Source organism: Sebastes umbrosus, chromosome 20, assembly GCF_015220745.1.
Source record: "Sebastes umbrosus isolate fSebUmb1 chromosome 20, fSebUmb1.pri, whole genome shotgun sequence".
Taxonomy (NCBI): domain Eukaryota; kingdom Metazoa; phylum Chordata; class Actinopteri; order Perciformes; family Sebastidae; genus Sebastes; species Sebastes umbrosus.
The window spans coordinates 21,221,041-21,242,528 of record NC_051288.1 but is presented as its reverse complement, the minus strand read 5'-3'; the positions used below and the strand labels follow the sequence as shown (position 1 = coordinate 21,242,528).

The following is a 21,488-nucleotide window of genomic DNA, read 5'->3' as shown; positions in this document are numbered from 1 at the left end:
TCTAGACATGCATTATCCTCCACTGTCATAAACTTGGCTGTGGTGAAGATTTACAGCTGCCTCGCGCTCTCTCTCGCATGGCTTTCCTTCCTAATTGTCTGCACGGCCAAGACCTTGACCAGCGCTTTTCTCATTTGAAGAGTCCGAGATGTACGGATTGATTGCCAACACCGGCTAATAATAACACAAACTCTTCACCCCTGGTTTACTGAGGGGAAGACAAGACTGTACTCCTGATGGCGGATTTGCAGGAAAGCCAAAGTAATTAAATGATTTTCCACCGAATTAAGATCTTTGTCGAAGAGCATATGCCAAACTGGAGTTAAGCAACCTGGGATTAAAATGGAATTTGCTGCCAATCGGCTGCCAAAGTTACACAAAGAAATTCCTTAAGTGGAGACAGTCACGAGGATTCTTTTACATGCACATTATTAACTGATAATCTGTTTTCAATCTTAGGAACAGATATGAAATACCAAAAAGCTTTGCAGAATGAGCTCTTAGAGTATATAATGTATGCTCAGGCTAAACAATATGCCCTCCGTTGAAAGATTTCAGAATCATTTCAGTGTTGTTTTGATGTTTTCTCCATTGATGGTAATATTGTTGCTGCTGCTTCTCCAGCACATAGATCACATCACGGAAAAGCCCAGCTTCTGCGCCAATTCAGTTAGTAGGAAGCAGCAGCGGATATGAGCCAAGGTTATGAACCGGAGGACATCAGCCCTTCTGATAACGTCCTGCTGTTACGCGTCCTCGGCCAAGTCCTGCCCAACCACCAAGGCTGCGATGCAGCACAATGACCTACGCTAACATTGTCATGCTTGAAACACTATGTCCATAACAAGAGCATTCATAAGCAAAGAATGGAGGGGAGAAGAAAAGCAATCAAAGAAAAAGCTTGGGACCTTATTTTTTCATAAAGACGGTCACGTTTTGCAAAGAGTCATTAGGTAGAAAGACTGCAGACAATGCCGTAGCTTCTTGGAATAGATTTTATTTCCTCCTTTTTTTATTCTGAATGGTTCACTGAAATTTCATTTTGGCTCGGAAATAATGGAAAGTGGGTGAGAGCCGGAATTGTGGAGGGAGAGGAGGGAGATTGGCTTCTCGAGTGGCAGGTGATTTACAGGATAATGATATTAAAAGGGCGGGTCCATTATTTTTTTTTTAGGTTTTTATATCATTCTGTAGATTCCCAGTGGTGTTCCCTGTAAATTCAAATCCTAACATTCACATTTTGGTCGAGGCTTGTATGTTTTAGTGCTTTAGTTCTAAAAACGTTTTCATAGACATAGGTTTCTGCAAGATGACGCTGCTACATGTACAGTATATACAGTATATACAGTATATACATCGTATTGTCAGTACATATAGTACCTCAGATGGCGGTCAGCACGCTCCCAGTTTGGAGTGGACGCCACGTTAGTTCGGATCCAAAAGTCACACAATAACACAAACAAACTATCTGATCGATGCAACGGTTGACCAGCAACTCTCATGTTGTGCGAGGTAAAATTAAATTTTTTGTCAATGAAGTCTGGTGGCTCTGAAGAGCGTAGGGTTGGGCGATATATGAAAATTTTCCTACCGGCCATCGTCAGCCCAACAACCGGCGATTGCCGATATATTAATATTAATTACAAAAATAGTCTATAATGGATTATATTTAAGAAGCAACCTTCTCAAACCGTGTTCACAAAACCGGTCAATTCCTTTATTCAACCCAAACTAGCGCTGCAATGATTAGTCGACTTATCAATTAGTCGATCAACAGAAAAATAATCGCCAACTGTTGTAATTGTTCATGCAAAATGGCAGAAAATGCTGTTTTCAGCATCTCAAATATGAAGACTTCCTTCGTTTTATATCATATTAAAAGGAATATCTTTGGGTTTTGGATAAAACAAGACATTTAAAGACATCACCTTGGACTTTGAGAAACTGGGATGAATATTTTTCATGGACATTTTATAGACCAAATGATTAATCGATTAATCTAGAATATATTATCGTCACATGAATTGATAATGAAAATAATTTTAGTTGCAGCCCTAACCCAAACTTTCAGACATACGTGAGCTCAGGTGTCGTAGCTTGGGGCAAAAAAAAAAAAAAAAGACGCCCATTTTTTAACAATGAGACGGCGGCATGCTCTCAATGGCTGATTTGATGCCATTAAGTAATGTTTCCCAGTAAAGAAAAAGCGTTCCCCTCAGGCACGGCGTTCTGCTGCAATTTGGCTGATTAGATGAACTGGGCTGGTATTTACGGCGGGATTGTGTTTGATCTGTTGGCTTCAATACATGAGAGGGGGGTGGTGGGGGTGGGGGTGGAGGTGAAGGGACTGGAGGGGAGGAGTGGACAGAGGGCGGATGAAGGGACTGGTGTCCATGTCTGCAAGAAAAAATACATGAAACACAACCCCTTTATGAGCGAGAGAACAAAGTAGGAGAAGCTGGAGATAAAAAGAGGAAGCAGGGGAGACGGTGAGAGAATGAAAAAAGTCAAGAGACAAAGTGAGAGGGTGACGGAGCGGGAGAGGGAAGAGGGTGAGGAGAGGCTTCGTTCTCATTACAAGTCAGTGAGGCACAGGACAGCTGTGGCTCCTGTTACTGCCGTAGCATGTGTCTGATTGCACGTTATTACAGAGACGCCACACCCCCCCATCATCATCATTCACTGCTTCTCCAAGTCTGTTTACCTTTCACTATTTTCATAGTCCTTGTCCCTCCTTGACCCTGCTTTAACTTCCCCCCTCTGTTTAATCTTTTTTTTTCCCTCTCCTCTGTCTCACCTCAATTTATTCCTTTTCCACTTTTCTCCTTCTCATTTTCTATTCTGTTATAACAGGCCAGCATCCAGGATATCGATATGATGTTATGATTCATTACTCATCTTTGCTTTTTTTTCCATCTCCCCAGTGCTTTCCTGCGGATGGGACATATTTCCGTACCTCCTGCTCCGTCAGACCGCTACCTCTGGTGGTCTCGTCAGTCCTGCGCGACCACCTCCCTTGCTTAAAGCCGTTCCAAGTAAAACCACAACCTTTTTATCACGGACCCGTACTGCGCTTTGCACCCCTAACCCCTCTAGACAACGCTTTTTATTCTTCCACCTTTACAGCAGCAAAGACCTTTGCATAAAACAGCACGCTGTTAAAAAGCCAGACATTTGATAAACAACATGCTTCTACTGTAATATGGCCCCCTTAGCCATTTATGATGTATAAATAAGTTGCACAACAGCATTAATTAAACAGCAGCAACATCCTATCTCTGCTGCTGGCTAATAGTTTAAGGGAAGGAGGCTGTTAAAACAGAGCCACCAACGGAGAAAGACACAAAGGGAGCCCACACAGGCTGCAGATTGTCTCTCTGTCTGCCCCAAGGACAGTGAAGCCCATCACTAAGCAGGAGTGTTTACATGCATTCCAGACTGGGATGCATCCATTTCACTGCTGGAGCAACAACTATGTAAAAACCCAAAAACCCCAACGTGGGGAATGAACACGTGACTGAGCAGGCCGCCTTACTACAAAGCCAAGTACAATACAGGGTGGAATCATGGATCACCTCAAACGCTCACTACAATAATCCATATGCCATGTACCTAGATTCAAATTTCAGTCCATTTTCTGTTCCACATGGTCCTCCATCATCTACACTCTCTTCCTTGAGCCAGCAGTCCTGAACCACCAGTGTTTTTACTTGAAAAATATATTCTCTTGGCTAAATAACGGAGCTAACAGCTAACATTAACGGAAGTTACATTGAGTTATATTATGAGGTGTCCAGGCTCTATTCAGTAAAAATCAGTATTGGACAAAGGTGAATCCTAACGTTATGATGTGTATAAATGTAATCTTATAAAATGTATTTTTGGCGCGTAACTTGAATAAATACAGATGTCGGATGGAGATGTTTTCATAGCACTATAAAACGGACAATAGAGAGGGGAATTATGACTTGTTTAACTTCCTAACGCTAGCTCTAAGCAGCTTATAATACATCATTAAAACTACTGATGCCAAGATTTTTTTTAAACAAAGCAAATATTTTAGTAAAAATTAGGGCTGTCAATCGATAACAATATTTAAATGCAATTAATCGCATGATTGTCCGTAGTTAATCATGGTTAATCGCAAATTAATTAAATTAATAAAAGGATAACATTTAGAATTGCTGAGTTTTTTTTTGTTTAATTGTCCAATTGTCCACATTTTCCGTTGCAGACAAGTAAGTTTGCTATTGAGCAAGTAAAACATCTCAGCTACTTGTCTGAAAGGCACAAGAATCTAAACTAAAGTCACCCGTTAGTAGTCTGATAAGTAGACTGAAACGCTATTTAGTTTCACTTCAAATCACTGGTAACTACAGGGATTAGTATCTGAAATGTAATTACTGAATTTCAAATTGTAATCAAATACACATTGTATCCACCAATACCACAACCACCTCTCTTTCTCCCTCGTTCTCTCCCTCACACACACATACACACAAACAATCCCACATGAACACAAGCATACACACACACGCCAATGAAACCAAATCTGCAGCGCAGCTCATCTGGTTTGCAGGTTTGTCAGATTGTTAAGAGACATAACATTTATTTCTTCTCCACATCTGAAGCTTGGTTAGCGGCGAGAGCCAGCTCATCTCCAAAATAGCCTCCAACAGGGCCGGGGTTAGTAGAGAAAGGATACCGGCCCCGGCCGCAGCTAATCATCATGTGATGAATCATTTGAGCCGAAGCCCTTAGCTGTGGCTAAAGCATCACAGATTGCAGCTCTTGTCTCTTCGGGCCCCTGAATCTTCTTGATTTATACGGACTGGGAGTTCAGGCTGTGCTTTCTGATCTACTGTTCTACGGTCTTTCCAGATCCATATGTGCAACTGGAGGTGGAGATGAGATGGGCGAAAGAAGATAAAAATATGAGACTCTTCAGAAGCAAAAATAGAGGACCACAAAACGAGAAATGTGACAAAGAGCTTTTAAGTGGTCACGGCATCATCAGCCCAAATCTGTCTTTCAGCAAGCCTTTGAAGGAGGTACACAAACAGTAAGAGTAGATCATGAATTAAACAGGAAGTGGGACGTTTCACTAGGCAGGTTTTTTTCATTTGTCATCTTAATTCTTTTCTTGCCATCCAGCCTAATTTTCTGGCTTTGAGTTAACTCAGATGTTGTGATGTTGTGTACAGATTTAGAGTTGTTCCAATACCGATATCAATATCGTAAATGTGTCCGATACGGCCCAAAATTTGGGTTTGGGTATCGGTGAGTACGCCAGTCTGTGCACCTATCTGATACCATAATTTATTAACCCAGAAACAAATCAACTTTTTTATCTGGAAATCAATTCTTCTTCGCCGATCCAAGACAGCGTTCACTATGCTGTTGCCCTGGCTGTATTATGGCTGCAACTAACAACTACTGTTTTAAAGCAGCGAAGAAGAACTGATTGCAGGTAGTTTGTCATGAGACGATGGAAAACAACAACAGTGCGCTGCTAGTGGAGAGTGTAACGGTAGTCAGAGCGAGGGAAATGTCAATTGTCGATATGTACAGTAATTTAAGTAATAGGTAAAATAAGAAGTAAATTAGCACACATGCTGTCCACTGAGGAGACAGCTAAGAGAATACAGTGTTGTTATTTATTCATCGCTTCATTTATTTATGTTCTTTGTTACTGAAAAAAAATGTATAAGAAAAGAAAGTTGTATTGCATTCATTATCTTTATGAGTATGTTCTTGTTTTACAAAGAGTTTATCCTGAGCCAGGCCATACAACAAAGATAGTAATCATATCACATCTATACATAGTAGTAAACAGCTGTCAAATAATAACTATATACAGTATATATATTTTTTATGACGGTGGTATCGGATCGGTACTCGGTATTGGCTGATACCGCAAGTTCAGGTATTGGATCAGTATCGGGAAGGACAAAATGGTATCTGAACATTTTTATACAGATTCATACAGACTAATCTAATCTGATCTAATTCAAGCAGCTATTACTGTATGTAGAGTCGTGATACACAGTTTTTGACAGTAAAATACTGAGGTAAGCATCTCCCCATCTTCTCCCCATCAGACGCTAGCCTTTACCAGACGACGGCAGAAAACAAACAGAATTCGTGCAATTAGCGATTTACTGTTCTCTGTTAATGATTCGGGGACGCTGCGACACATGTACACCCAGCCATTAATTCATAAATGAGGTAATGTAGTGAGACAAGGTAAATAGCAGCTGGAGACGTGCTTGCGCAAAGCCAATGTCATAAGAAGCTCTGGCAACAAAACCGGCCTCTGCTGCCGTACCTCCAGTCCGCGCCAGCTGCGAGACGGTAGCGCTGACAGAACTGAAACCTACGAACCACTAAGTGGTAAGGTGATGCTGGGCCGTGAGCTGAAATGGAAACTGTATGCAGGGTAAACATTTACACAGGCTTGATGAGACCTCGAGCATCCGGCAAACCGCCTGAGCCATATATTCCAATCACATGCTCCACGCCTGCGTGCTCCCCCATGCTGTGTGCTGACACCCACTTTGGCTCGGCGTGCACCCATTTATTTAACTGCAAATGGAGCAAAACACTTCAATTGTAGCTTTGGCCACACTTTGGCTGAGACAGGCCCCGCAGTAAAACAAAAAAATCTTGACTCTGCTGATGGGCTGAAGAGAAAAATGAAATGGGCAAGAGTTGGAGGGGTGGATGAAAACTCTCCAAATTCTACAAATAAGCACCTGTGTATATGAGAGAAGGTTAAATTAAATGTTTAATTGCATGAAGGAGGGAAGCTGGAGGCTACCTGGCAGCCACTGACAGACAGATGTTGTGATGGCAGGTGAGAGACTGACTAAAACAGAATTTGCAGCAACGCATAGGCCTATTTATTTCCCACCCTTAAGCTTTTTAAAAGATTAATTAGATAGATTTGCCTCTCGTAATCTAGGTCAGATTTTTATTTAGTTTATTTTAGTTTGTTAGTTAACTCTTTGTGGGTAGGAAAGTGAGAATAAGGAAACTAGCCATTCTGAGTGTGAGGCCTTCTGAAGAGTGTGTTCTCGTCTCTCAAACCGGAATTGAAAGATTGTTTATGCTCTCGTTAATAAATATGTAATTTCTAGAGATTTGTCAAGTATTTAATACTCTTATCAACATGGGAGTGGGCAAATGTGCTTGCTTTATGCAAATGTATGTATATATTTATTATTGGAAATCAATTAACAACACAAAACAATTACAAATCCTCACAGGTACTGCATTTAGCATAACAAAATATGCTCCAATTATAACATGGCAAACTCAAGCCCAACAGGCAACAACAGCTGCCAGTGTGTCAAAACTGCATGTGATTATCATAAAGTGGGCATGTATGTAAAGGGGAGACTCGTGGGTACCCATAGAACCCATTTTCATTCACATATCTTGAGGTCAGAGGTCGAGGGACCCCTTTGAAATTGGCCATGACAGTTTTTCCGCGCCAAAATTTAGCGTGAGCCCGCTACAACATCCGAAAGATCAATATCGCAAGTTTGAGTTATTAGCGTTTTAACTTTGACAGCCCTCGTAATTACCAAAAGGAAGCAACTTGATGCGATGGTTGCGTCTTATGTTTTTGTTTTTCAACAATGTGTGCTATGCCCTTCATGCGGATTCAGCATCCTTTTCTGAGCTCCCAAACACGGAGACCAAACCACATTAGTAGATTTAATCAAGGACACAGAAAATTGGGCAGCCACTTAAAATCTTCCCTCCCCGAAGTAAGACAGCTAAACACATAATCTTTGTGTTTAAAAAAAGAAACGAACTCAGTGCCATCAAACTGAATATTACTGTGGACAGATTAGCCAGCTCTTAAAGTCTCACACAGTCGTGCAAAGTCTTAGAAACTCAAAATATTACATCATTTATTTTAGCCTTGAAATCTCTATCTCTGTGATGAAAATGCAACTTATCTTCAAGTCTCAAGTGGGTTCGAAAGGCTTTTTTTTTTTCGGGCCTCAGTTGCTCATGAAAAGAGACATTAAACCATATCTCGATACTTCTATTGGCTGAAAAAAGGCTCCTGTTGAAAATACACTATACATCCGTGGAGGGAGAGCATGGGCGATGCCTTTTATACTGCACAATGAGCTCTCTCAGTATTACTCACTATATCTGATGATTGAATACTGGCTCGGGCTTTTGTTGGCAGAAAAGACACTTAAGAGCACGTAAATGAAAGCATGTTGAAAAAAAAAAAAAAGCTGGAGTCTGGAGGAGCTAATCTATCATAGTAGCAGAATCTTATAAGGAACTCATCACTGAGGTGTTGTAGCAGAGCAACGTGAGGTCTCACCATAACGGTCATGCAAAGCTCGAGTATCAGGGGGAATGAGTCAAGTGGATTTGTGCTGGAGCGTGCACGTATATATATTTAAGGGCCGTCAATCGATTAAAATATTTAAGGGTGATTAATCGCACATTTTTTTATCTATTCAAGATGTACCTTAAAGGGAGATTTGTCAAGTATTTAATACTCTTAGCAACATGGGGGTGGACAAATATGCTTGCTTTATGCAAACGTATTACTGGAATATTTTGTGCATGTAAACGTACTCAATGTTAACATGCTGAGTTATATTCCACAATAAACCAATTGTTTAAAAAGTACCTTCGGATTGTGCAATCCTTTTTTAGCAAAAAGATCAAATATTCTCCCTGGACTTTTCTATCTGACCTCTAACATTTATGCGTTTGCCGTTAGAGCTTAGTAAGTCTTGGTGGACGGGGGCCAGATTTACAGCACAGGTCTGTGATGAGGAGGCTGAGGTATAAAGCAGGTATTAAACCTGGGCATCAGCACAAAAACAGGGAGTTGGAGGGCAATCTGATACGAGGCTTCCTCTAATCAGCCAGAGGCTGCACACTCCCTCAGGCAAACAGGATGCAAGAAAGTCTTAGAAAATCACTCCCTGTACACTCAGAAAAAAAGAAGCGAGAAAGAGTAAGAGAGACAGGAAAGTGGGTGGGGGTTTGGTTAGACAGCCAGGGGCATCTAAATAAACACAAACCAGATGCAGAACATGCAGAACACGTGTGTGAACATGAAACAGGAGTGTGTGGATAAGTGCTTTTAGTAATATGTTTACTGCACATGGAGATGACAGGTCTGATGATATGAGCTGGGTGTGTGCGTGAGTGTTGTACTTTTATGTTTGGGACCAATTTGACTTTGAGACACTTAGAGTGAGGACATTTCGTTTGGTCTTTATTTGAGAGTTAGTTTCATGGTTAAGGTTACAGTTACATTTAGGCTCAGGTTAGAGTGATTCAAACTCTTCTCCTGTATGGTCCCTCTGTGGCCGAATGAGATTGATTCATTCAGCAGAATCCCTCTCCGTCTTCAAAAAGACCAACCTCTTCCAAGAGTACTTACTCATCTAATATGCTCTTTATTACTCTCTCTGAATCCTTCTCTAGCTCTTTTTCCAAAAGAAAATGTCCTTTGCTTAACACTTATATGTTACTTCATGCACCTGAAAGCCTCGTGGCACATGCGTCAGGTCAGAACCATAGATTGTTTCAAAGAAGTAGATGCAGTAACCGTGATGTCACTCATTGGTTTGTGGAGTACAGTTTTGAAGCCTCGAGTTTGGCATTTTGGTTGTTGTGTCGCCACCTTGGTTCCTTGGAGCCAGAAGTGATCATATTTGGACGAGAGGGTGGAGCTGGGGAGGAAGATGCATCCGTAATTCCCTTTAACTATGATATTAATTGAGATGCTGCCTAGTGAAAAAAAATGATTAAAACAAAATGTACTTACCGAAAAAAAAAAAAACCAGCTGACTCGGTAGTGTCTTTTAGTACAACCGAACACTGAACAACGCCGTGGTAGCGACCTGTCAATCACAAGGTAGCCCCGCCCTAAAGCATCCCCTGCTTTATGGTTTATTTGACTCTAAATGGGACCATCATTTACTAAATTAACATCATGCTGTATTGAAGAAGACTTGAAACTAGCGATTGAGACCATAAACTTATGGCTATTAGAAAGAATGCAGGTTTAACGCACTTTCGCTTTGGCTTAATTTTTCAGATCTGGAGGTTGCCCACTGGTTGGAACGTGCAACAGTGTGTTACTGGAACTGGAATTCATAGGCTTCTCCTTGATCTACTGTGGCTTGGATTGTACCTCATTTGTCCGTCGCTTCCAGCAGAGAACAAAACTAAACTGAAACGAAAACCAAAGCACCGAAGCATAAAAGGGTATAATGTGAAACCAAGTGTTTGGGATCACAATGAGAGAGCATGAGTGAAAGTATTTCACAAATATTTTCCAAGTCTTTTGTATTTTTAAAGAGACTTTTATTCTCACTATTTTCACCCAGAGCAAGTTGTTTAGTTGGTTGACCAAATGGTGCATGTTTTAGCCCCATTTTCAGCAGGTTTCATTTTTTTTTTGCTTTCATTCTGGACTTGCATTCATATTTTTGAAACTTGATTGAGTAATGTAATCAATCACAGTGAACATCAGGTGCAGACCTTTTAGATTAGAACATTGTTAACAGCTAACGTTAAGTCAATGTAAAGGTGAAACCTCTCTAAGTCTCTGTCAGTATATCTCTACTTCCTCTACAGCTCCTCAACCTTCACAGACTGTAAAGCTTTCCATAGTTTTCTGAGTTTTTCTAAATCTCAAGTCCCCCGAGGCTGTTTGAGTGGCACGAGGCCTCGTGTGGCACAAAGGAGCAAGTCGGTTTATTCTAATGTGATGTTTAAGCCTAATCCCGTCTGCCCTTTGATATGTGACAGAAAAAAATGTTTGCTGAGAGATCTGCTGCAGAAATAGAGGCCACGAGGGCGACTGCTCCTCACTGCTGCTGCTTCACTCCTTGTTGTGGTTCCTGACACCGGACCAGAGAAGATCTGAGCCCGGCTGACGGGGCAAAAGACACAGACAGATGGGCTTAGGCCAATGATGTCTCTCATTTCTGTCTTGTCTTTTCTTGAGCTCTATCTGTTTCCTCGGAAGGCTCCGGCTGACAACTAATAATGATGTCACTGGTAAAGTAATAGCTACCGAGCAGTTAAAGACAAATCTCCCGATGAGTGCTGTGACGACTGAGCTGCCATTACAGGGGTACCGCTTTGAACCGAGGGTGTGGTGTGTATGTTTTGAGGCACATGTTTTCTACCAAGCAAACAGCCGGCCCCACCCTTCATCCCTTCAGAGAGGCACCATGGTAATGCCTCTAAAAAGTGTTTGAAATAGTTGGAAGGATGACACACGCAAGGAAAAGAATGGCAGAGCCAAAGTAGCATGAAATAAACTGGCCTCGAGGAGAGACAGAGACCAGAGAGCAATTTGTTCCCCCTTCTGCGAATTACAGAGCGGAGCCAGCCACTGTCTCTAAATGGGAACCAGCTCGGTTCTGCCCAGACACCACTATTTGGGCACAGTAAGTGATTTGAGGAGAGAGATACACCAGCCAAAACCCCACGTCTCCTCTGGGCTATGAAGCCCGCCTGAAAATTCTTGGGTGTTCCTTTTAAAACAATCTTCGAAAGGACTTTATATAAGTGTACAGTGGAAACATCTAATATGGTGTCAGACCTCTTAGGCGTCTGCTTTGTTTTATCAGTATCGTATTTGTATAAGCAGCCACGTGTCATCCACGGGCAGTTTTGTCAGAGCTACAGTATAAGTGTGCACACACACACACGCAAAAGCTCCTCAAGTTTCCTTTAATTCTTTTCTCACTAATGTGTTGATTAAAAACGGACTGAGAAGCTTTCTCCCGGCCCTCGCTGATTTGCATAAAATTGTACAGATAAACAGTTCCCGTCTCTGGATGATTACACGTCTACAAGACTTTCAACAACAACCCCATAGCTGAGGGAAAATTCATTCCACTGCAACAAACTCCATGCAGAAATATCACTGCTGAGTTAAATCCCTTCATTAGCTGAGCCCACTCATTTCTCCAGACATGAGCCAACACACTGGACCTCGGGATAAGAATACAAAAAATGTTCTTATCCTAAACCTCTCTTACCTTTTTCTGTGAGGTTTGCTCGTACGTTACATACTCATCAGATTCACCAAACACTCTTGGCTGCACAAAACTTGTTGTAAATTGCTCATTTCAACTTGATGAAGGCCACATGAATCAAGTTAAACTGTTAGATGATATAACAGAGGATGTTCCTCTGGACGGTGACTTGCATTAAGACCCCGAGGCAGTTACTGGACTTAGAGAACTTTCCTAACAAATAACAAACTGCATAAATTGCCAAGCCAACATTTGACAATAAAATTATGAAATCTAGTACTGCAACAAGATTTCTTAAAGGGTGGCTTTGACATTTTTCAATCTGGACCCTATTTCCCCATGTCTTAGTGACTGATGTCAACAATTTCTGAAATTGGTCCAGTATTGAGGGAGATGGCAGCCGCTTAACGGGCTGCAATATGGTGCCATTGGGGCAAGTTGGCACCGACATTTACGTCCACTAAAAGTGCTTGTTTTTGCCATGACAGGCTCTGATTGTTATTATAAGTGTCTGACAACATTATGGAAAGAGTCTCGCTCACGGAGAAGTCTCTTTCTGAAATCTGGTGAGGTAACGGAGGAATAGTGGAATACATCCACGGTGGAAACTCAAGTGTTTGTTGTTTTGGAATACAGAAAACGTAGCTTAATGTTATCTAAAAGATTTTCAATGCCATGGCTGAATATTTAGATGATTTCGACGATGTGGATGTCTTTGAATTCGATTTGCCGCCCGTATTTATTTGAGACAAAGTATTCGGATATTTCACAAAGAGACTTGTCCTTGGGATTTGGACACAATAACAAACAGACGGGATCAAGTGAAAGGTAAGAAAAACATTTTATTTCTCTGTAGGGTTCTTTCCATAATGTTGTCAGACACTTATAATAAACATCTGATCCTGTCAGTGTCAAAAACAAGCACTTTTAGTGAACGTAACGTTACAATGATGATGCTCACTTGCCCTTGCAGCTCGTTTTGCTTTCTACCTCCATTCTGGACCAATTAAAAAAAAAATTGTCCCCATTAGTCGCAAAAATAGGTTGAAAAACACCAAAGTTACCCTTTAAATCACCCATGAGAACAAATCTGTCTGAGTGGTTCTTACTGTTCTAAGACTGTATTTGAAAAACACTAGTTTATGGTGCCTGTGATGGTACTGGGTAAATTGAAAAATATATAATAAAATCTTCAGAACTCCATATAGTATGGCCCTCAGGCCTTCTTCCACTTTTATAATGTAAACCTGATTCCGCTGTTTTGACCCCAAAAACCATTAATATCATTTCAAAGTCGCAAAGTTAATTTTGTTATTAACTCCCTATTCCCCTGGGATGGACTTTCAGTCTGTCTCGAAGCCATTTCCATGAAATTTTAATTCATGCCGGGATGGCAAATGTGATGACGTCCTGCATCTTGTCTTTGAGGTTAAAAACCTCATTGGATAAAAGGAACATTAATGTTGTTCCCCCATGAGGTTATTATATGTTCTACGCTGTTTTCTACAGTATCATTTCCCCACACGCATGACGAAACGTGTTTGCTGTGGCTATTGGCGCATGGATGTTAGATGAGTCATTGGCTGGACAGACCAACTCAACTCCAGTTCTGCTGAGTGAGCATATCATTCTGCACATGTATTACAGCATACAATTACAAATAAAGCACACGTGCATACATGTAAGGAAGTTTTGGCTAGTCAGACACACACCAGCCCACGACGGGTGCTGATGTCTACACCATCATGACAGAAAAAGTTTAGTCACTGATGTCAACAAGCACAAGCCGCAGCATCAAATCAAAGTTATTAAAATGGTATAATCTTTCAACTGTATGGGTGTTTTTCTGCATGTGGATGTGAGAGGCATGGCCGGCGTTTCTACTCCCAATCGCAGCCAGCTGGTTCGGTTTCCCACTCACATCTTGTGCCCCCGTGGCCACTTAGCTCATCTTGTCCTCTGGAAGGAGATACTTATTCAAATGGATTAATCACCAGAGGGGTCCACTTTGAAGCGGCGCACAGAGACGAAATGAAGGGGTACAGTAGAAAGACTTGGTTGGAGGAGAGAGTGGATGTGAGGGGATAAGATGCTACGCTGTCGCCAAGGCAGCAGGGAGGACTTCAATAGCAAGCTGTTGGCACGACTACGTGGCTTAAGATTCCTGGCATCGCCTGCATGTCTTCAGGGGGCCGTCTTTGCGTGCCCACCATATTAAGGTGGGCCAAGACCCCTCAGAATTCAGCCCATATGCTCCCCCTCTCCCTACCCAGCAGCACCCTGTGCCTCAGCCAAAGCACACAATCTGTCCCGATTACCGGCCTCCCTCCTCATCTTTGATACTGGCCTCAGCTAAAATATGCATGTGTCTGGTCGTCTCCGCTCTGTAATAACTCAGCTGCTCCAGAAACCGCACGGACCCCACCTGTCTTTACCTCTGCCCTCCTTGATCTTTGATAAATTACGCCAGCAGCTTTGAGGCAGCTCTGATGTCACATCAACAAAGTCACCTTGTGGCGCCGCATTTTTAAAAATCAGATTTACAAGAAAGATCCTCATGGAGCTTTCACAAACTATCTTTCCACTCCCTTGCTTTTCAAATCAGCTTCCCGTGTTGGCTGGTGTTGCATCCATCAGTCAGCAGGGGTGTGACATCACCACGCGTGGCCGTGCTGCTCCATGCCAGGCCAAAGCCAGGGCTGTTTTCATGGATCAGATAGCTGCAGTTTTCATGGTGCCTACTAGCTATATTGGACATTCTCTTGGCTTGTTGTGGTGATGAGTGCAGCTGCAGACGACCCAGTCCACAGCGTGCTTCTGATGGCTGTTTATTCAGTCAGAGTGCCCCACTAATGGCCGGCCACATGTAACCAGGACGAGCCAGACTCGCCACATGTCTCTGAACATACTGATACATCATATTCACCCGAATGCTCACTCACATACAAACTAGCAGACACATTTGGGCTGCAAGTAATGATTGTTTCATCATCAGTTAATCTGTCTATGATATCTTCAGTCGATCTTTGAGTCTATAAAATCCATCACAATTACCTAGAGACCATGTTGCCATTTTAAAATTTCTTGCTTTGTCCAACCAACTAGGGATGTCAACGAGAACGGATACTTTGGTACCAAGTCAATGACAAAATTCTGAAAATCTGACGGTACTCGTTATTCTATGGTCAGGTACCTGCGGTACTGTAGAACTGTAGTACTGTAGGTACTGCCATTAGTCTCGAGCACTAATGGCATTACAACTTCCCAGGGACAATAAAAAATGTGTTTGGGGATAATGTACAGCTAGCCGGTCATTATTGTGAAAGAATCCCTGTCAGGGGGCGCGCAGGGGTCTCTCATCGCCCTGAAGAGGATTCTTTCACAACAATGACCCCCTAGCTATACATTATCCCGCTTATTACATGGCTACTTACTGAAGAAAACAATATTTTGACACAAAAACGGTCCGCCAGAGTCCAACATCTGAACTGAGCCCATAGCAACGGTCTGTTATACATAGCAACGGTCTGTTATACAGTGTTATACAGACCGCAAAACGCCCGTGATTGACCAATCAGAATCGAGTATTCAACACAGTCGTACAATAAAAAATAGATAATAGAGAGGGCATTATGACCTGTTTAACTTCCTAATAAAAGCCAGTATGGAAACGGTAATAAAGGAGTGGATGCTGAAGGACACAGGATTTCTTGTTTCTTTTGAAAACAAGACTAAAGCAGCAAAACGCCACAATAGAGAAGCTGGAACAAGCAAATATTTGTCATTTTTGCTTGATAAATGTCTTAAAAATGGTCAAAACAACTAACTGTTTTCACATTCGACAACCACACACATTCAAACAAACATTTGCCCTGGCATTCAGGCACCAAAGTACACACAAGCACACACACAAACACACACACAAGTATATAAAAAAATAAAGAATTGTCCTTACTTCCTCATATAAATGGGTTTATTGATTACATTTCAAAGCGATACAGAAGAAAACTCACCACCAACGAAACTCTGCTGACATGTTTACTCATAATTAAATTCTGTTACAGTTCAAACAGCCAAAGTAATACAAAAGAAAAGTATGACAAATATACCTTGTCCAACAAAGCCAGTTCTCTGTTCCTGGGATTGTTGTTTACCTCTGCAGAACATAGCAACGCAGGACGTGTTTGTCTTGCTTTGGAGATGATGATGGCGGCATAATAGACTCCAAGGACAACAAACAGCCTCACAAAAGCGAGTTGAAAAGGGCTAATGAGTAACTGCAGGTCAAACACTGAAGAAATATGGGCCCGGTCCTGGCTGCAGCCTTGTGCTGTGCCATGTTGAAATACTTGCTTTGCTTTAACATGCTTTCATTAGACCCCGAGTGGTCATTAATCACAGCACCCCTGTTGGACAAGCCTCAGTGAAACAGAGCGAGAATGGTGGTTTATAACAAGAAGAAATCCACGTGCATCACAGAAGAGGCAGGCACACAATGCGTGCAGACTCAGATAAACGATATGCGCACAGTAAAATGATGCACTTATAGAATAGAATAGGAGTAGAACGGTAATCCCATTCAAATCAAAGTAGCAGGATGGTCAGAGCAGCAGCCATTTATGTGTGTATCAATACCATCGCAACCATTGTAGAGGGTTAATTTCTGTAAAAACTAAACCAACTTACAGCAAGTCACGGACTCACTGAGGTGAGGTTTTGCAGTAACGACTAAAACGAGCAGCGGAGTAGTAACGTTACGAAGCACAGAGAGCCAGAGTAAATGAGTAAAATTTAACTATTTAATGCTTCATCCACACACTCGTCACAGCGTAGGAAAGCACATTGCTGTCATCAAGTGAGTGACAACTTTGTTCAGCTCATTTTCTGTAACCAGTCTATCTAGCTGGCTAGCGGATAGCTGTCTAGTTAGGCTAGCTTGTAGTGATGTGTGGATCCACCCGATCCGTTATCAGAGCCAATCCGCACAGCCCGACCCAAAAAAATATGCATCAATCAGCCACCCAAAACCGACCAGCAAACTGCCAACTTCATATATTAACCTAGTTATTTTATTCTCTTTTTACAATTGATTAAGGTGTAACCCCTGAGGGTTTTTTGCACCTCTTCATCACATTTGTTGATGTTTATGTAATATCAATCCTTTTTTTATATGTGTAAACAAATAAAATCTAAAATCTCTAATGGACTGAGGTCTGAGACAAGGACAGTGACATGAGGACATCTAACAGATACGTGAAATGATCACGACGTCTTGACAGCGCATTACATGGTGGTGGCACGGATCCTGTGTTAAAATTACGTGCCCGACCTGCAGGTTATAGATAATGAGCCAAACAGCCGGCTGGCGGGCAGCGGCAGCGCTGGGTCTAACGGTCCCTCCGCCTCACTCCCCACCGCTCCGGAGAAGGACAAGCTATCGGCGAGCTGCAACCACACTTTACAGCCCCACTGACGTGTGTTCTGTTGTCAACAACAGCAAAAAACACCATTTTCTTTTATACAAGTCAAATGACGACAGAAAACAGCTAAATGTTAGTTCTACTCCTATTCTTTTTCCATGGTTGCACTATAGTATCTTTGCAGATGCTTCACAGTGCAAAGCCTCGTCAGTGATGAAATGAAAAAATGTATGTCAGAGGAAAGATCTTCCTATCTGTGACAGACATCTAACCGCCATATTTGATGGGTATGATTCAGGTTTCATTCTCCTGGGGAAGTTCCTCCAACTCCTCCAACAAAATTCAAACAACGCTACAAAATCTACCCGTCCAATGAGACTTAATCAGTCGTGACGCAAAAGTTGAGACAACATCTTTGAAATGGCAAGACTTTACAGAGCCTGACGGTGATTTCGAAAGATGACTTCTCCATACGTTCAAGCTTTTTTTTTTTTGTGAAGAATATAAAATGAGCATCACCAAAAGAAGTCTGCGCTCATGCTGACACACCACGCTATTTCAATTTCAAACAGAGTTGTTCAGTCTGACGTCAGCGGCGGCCAAACTTTTTATGTGCCAAACCTGATAAAGTCGTTTTTTTTTTTTTTTTAATACTACACCCTCGTCCAACGCATTATTTAATGTTAAATTGTCAATTAAACTTTTATGCTCCAACGGTAGAGAAAGCCACAAATCTTCAGCTCCATCTTTTATTCATCTGGCCTAGTTTGTGAGATACATAAAGACTTGCGGTGTACAGCATGGCTGAGCCGTCCATTCATCACTGCGGCCATATTTTTTAACAGTCTGCGGTAATATCTTAATGTCCACTGATTGGATGACCTCTTTTAAGGTGAGGTGATACATCTGGGTCACCTTTACTGGATGTGTGTGTTTTGTGTGTGCGCGTAGGGAGCGATGGAACAGAACCAGTTAAAGACTCCAGAGACAAACGGTGGGAGAGGATCCAAAAACAATCCCACTGTGGGTTTTAGGAGTCACACCACATCAATTCAGAGCCGAATCTGCTTCAAAGCTGATACCTCACAGCTCATTTACCTCCACGGTCATTTTTCATTCAAGGAATCCATGACAGGCAGCGAGGAAACATGCACGATACAAACTCACAGATGGACACCGTTTGGCATTAAAGGAATCTAAATGTACTCTGTTCATGTTACATTTTCCAAACATTTAATAGCTGCCAGCTGTCAAATACCACTTTATAATCTGAAATGATTCTATTCGGATTCAACCGACCATAACACTGATAATGAAAAATGTGTACATGACCATGTAAGAGACTTGGGGGCTTTCTACTGTATGGAAAGATTTTCAGTCTGCTAAACCTCCTGAAAATGAAAACACATTTGCAACTTTGGAGGGAAGAATCGTTAAAAAAAAGAGAGAGAGAGAGAGAGAGAGAAAGAGAAGTTTGTTCATACTTGTTGGCACAGTAGGCCGCAGGAAACAGAAACAGAGGAGTTCACATTCCCCTTTTGGAATCTACCCGAAAGCCCATATCCATCCTTTATACTGTACAGTCATTAAAATCAGGCTGGGAAATAAAATCCAGAAGCATTTTTGGAGAGGAATTTCAGAGCAGATGAACAAATGTTCCATTTTACTCTCTCTTTTTTCCAGGAAAATAAAATCTTTATCACACTTTAAAACAGAAAGACAGTGGGGAGTGTGGTTAATACTTCAGGGAGCTTCTGTCACCTTTCAACCTGCGTAAGATGACTAGAAAAACCTGCCTACATATAGAATGTATGTTAAGATACATAGGTTTCCTCCATCAGGACCTTTCAGATAATATTGTTTCACACCAAGCATGGATTTTTGTCCCAAAAAAACAAACAGATTTTGTGGGTTCTTATGAATTCGGGCAGGGGAAAAAATATTTGGACGGACCTCAATTTCAGAGGATTTCTGCCTGCGGAAATATATGGTTGACCAATGAAATCTTTTGTTCCAGCTGATCGCCGTCATTCTTCATAATAATTAGCCATGTACTTCTGTTTGTTGCACGGAGAGTTTGTATTTTCGGGGCCTTGGAACAATGGCCGTTTGTTTTCGGACAAATGGGCTTTTTTCTGGGGCTAGGAATGCATCGAAATTTTGGGCCGATACCAATACAGATGTTTAAAATAAAAATGTGGCCGATAGCCAATGCTGATACCGATGTTTTTTGTTGTTGTTGTTGTTATTTATTCCTTTTTTGTGCCAGGGAAACAAAGACATCTTCATTATAAAAGAAACAACTGAGCTGTTTCAAAGTCATATAGCATTTCATTACACTGTCTTTGAATGAGCAAAAATTCAATAATACAACTTTATGAAACAAGCTTTAATATAACCTTCTTTCACAAGAAAAATATTATTCTCTAAATTTATAATAACTAACACGATATTTAGCCGGCGCAAAATTGATGCGACGCAACAGATAAACATCGGCCACTGCCATCACAGAATGTCATCTTATCGATAGGCTGATGGCAGTCAACAAGGCGAATATCGGCCGATACCAATGTTCAGCCTATAAATCGGTGCATCCCTAACAATAAGCCGTCCCCTTCTCAACACCCAATAATGTACGACAAACACTACTACCACAACAATCTGCTGAAATTGAGGTCCGTCCAAATATTTTTTCCCCCGCACGAATGTTCAGCCGGGGTGTGCAAGCATTCATAAGAACCCGCAAAATACGTTTTTAGAAATTTCCATGTGATTTTTCAGGACGAAAATCCATGCTTAGTGTGATACAGCTTTAAATTTTCAATCAAAAAACAGTTAGATAAATAGGTTTTCCAGGGTAAAAAGTACTACCTTCTGGCAAGGTCATTTGTGGTAAACCCCATTCTCAAAACAGGTTAAACCAAAATCCATGACTAGTCTGCAAATACCATTTGCCTCGGCTCAAACTCACGGCTATATAGCACATTAGTGAAAAGTCTCCAATGGGACGGATCAAAAAGAAACCCTAAAACATAACGGCTCATGTTAAGTGCAAGGTGCATTAAATTCTTTTTTTTTTTTTTCTCTGTCCACCCATGGTCAATGTTACTTAGCTTATGCGTCACACTTTTAGTGTATTGTATGTGTGTTTTCATAGGTGAGTGTGTGTGTCAGGAGGAGAAAGGGCTCCTTCATGGCCGTGACATTTCTTCCTCTAAAACCATAGGCCGTATATTACCGGCACCATTAAAACCTGCAATGTAACTCAGGAGATGATCCAACAGCATTACATGCAGGCCACCCAGCAGAAATACCCCCTTTAACGATGGAAATGGAAGAAAAGAATGATCAAACTGCCATTGGGTTTTAGAGCATGCAGCGCCTTTGATACGGGCCAGTCGACTGTAGCGCAGACTGAAAGATCCCATTTTGCTGTAAGGAGAAAATAATGCAAACCAGCCACAAGACGGAGGGAGGGAAGGAGGGAGGGATGGGAGTTCACATACGTATATGGAGATCTGCCACAGCGGAGAGAGCTGTCCATGCTTCAGCGTGATGAAGACATGGAGACGTGGTACGGAATCTGGGAAGCGTCAGTGATGACGAGCAGCCACAGGAGCGGACGCCACGCAATTCATCTCTATTAACTCCTGTTCACCTCGCCTTTGAACTGTCATTTGACTGGATGGAGTCTGTGCATGTGCTCCCCGAGCACCAAGCTGTCTGTGTATACAGTACCTACTGTGTGTGTGTGTGTGTGTGTGTGTGTGTGTGTGTGTGTGTGTGTGCCCTCTAAGTGTAACCAGCCATCTGAAGTTAATTTGATAATGACTGCAGCTTCCTTAGAAAAAATGCTGTCACAGATTTTTACTATTAACTATTAACTGCCTGGGTAATTTTTTTAAAACGATGTATGTTTTTTTTTTTTTTATCTTGCTATAGTAATATATTATAAATAATCACAATATAATATATAGTAATATAAACAGATTATAATTTTCGCTAATGCTACTGCAGT

The 21,488-nt window shown here is 41.6% G+C and overlaps 2 long non-coding RNA genes across 3 annotated transcripts in view; both read right to left on the bottom strand.

Annotated features, from left to right (window-relative positions):
* The window catches only part of LOC119479272, a 209,292-nt gene that overhangs the window by 135,685 nt on the left and 52,119 nt on the right, over positions 1-21,488 (bottom strand). The gene's annotated exons all lie outside the window — the stretch shown is intronic.
* LOC119479275 lies at positions 180-20,005 on the bottom strand. Its single transcript, XR_005204656.1, has 3 exons — positions 19,880-20,005; positions 18,172-18,178; positions 180-190 (listed from the first exon to the last, which is right to left on the bottom strand). It is a non-coding gene; the product is annotated as an uncharacterized LOC119479275 (long non-coding RNA).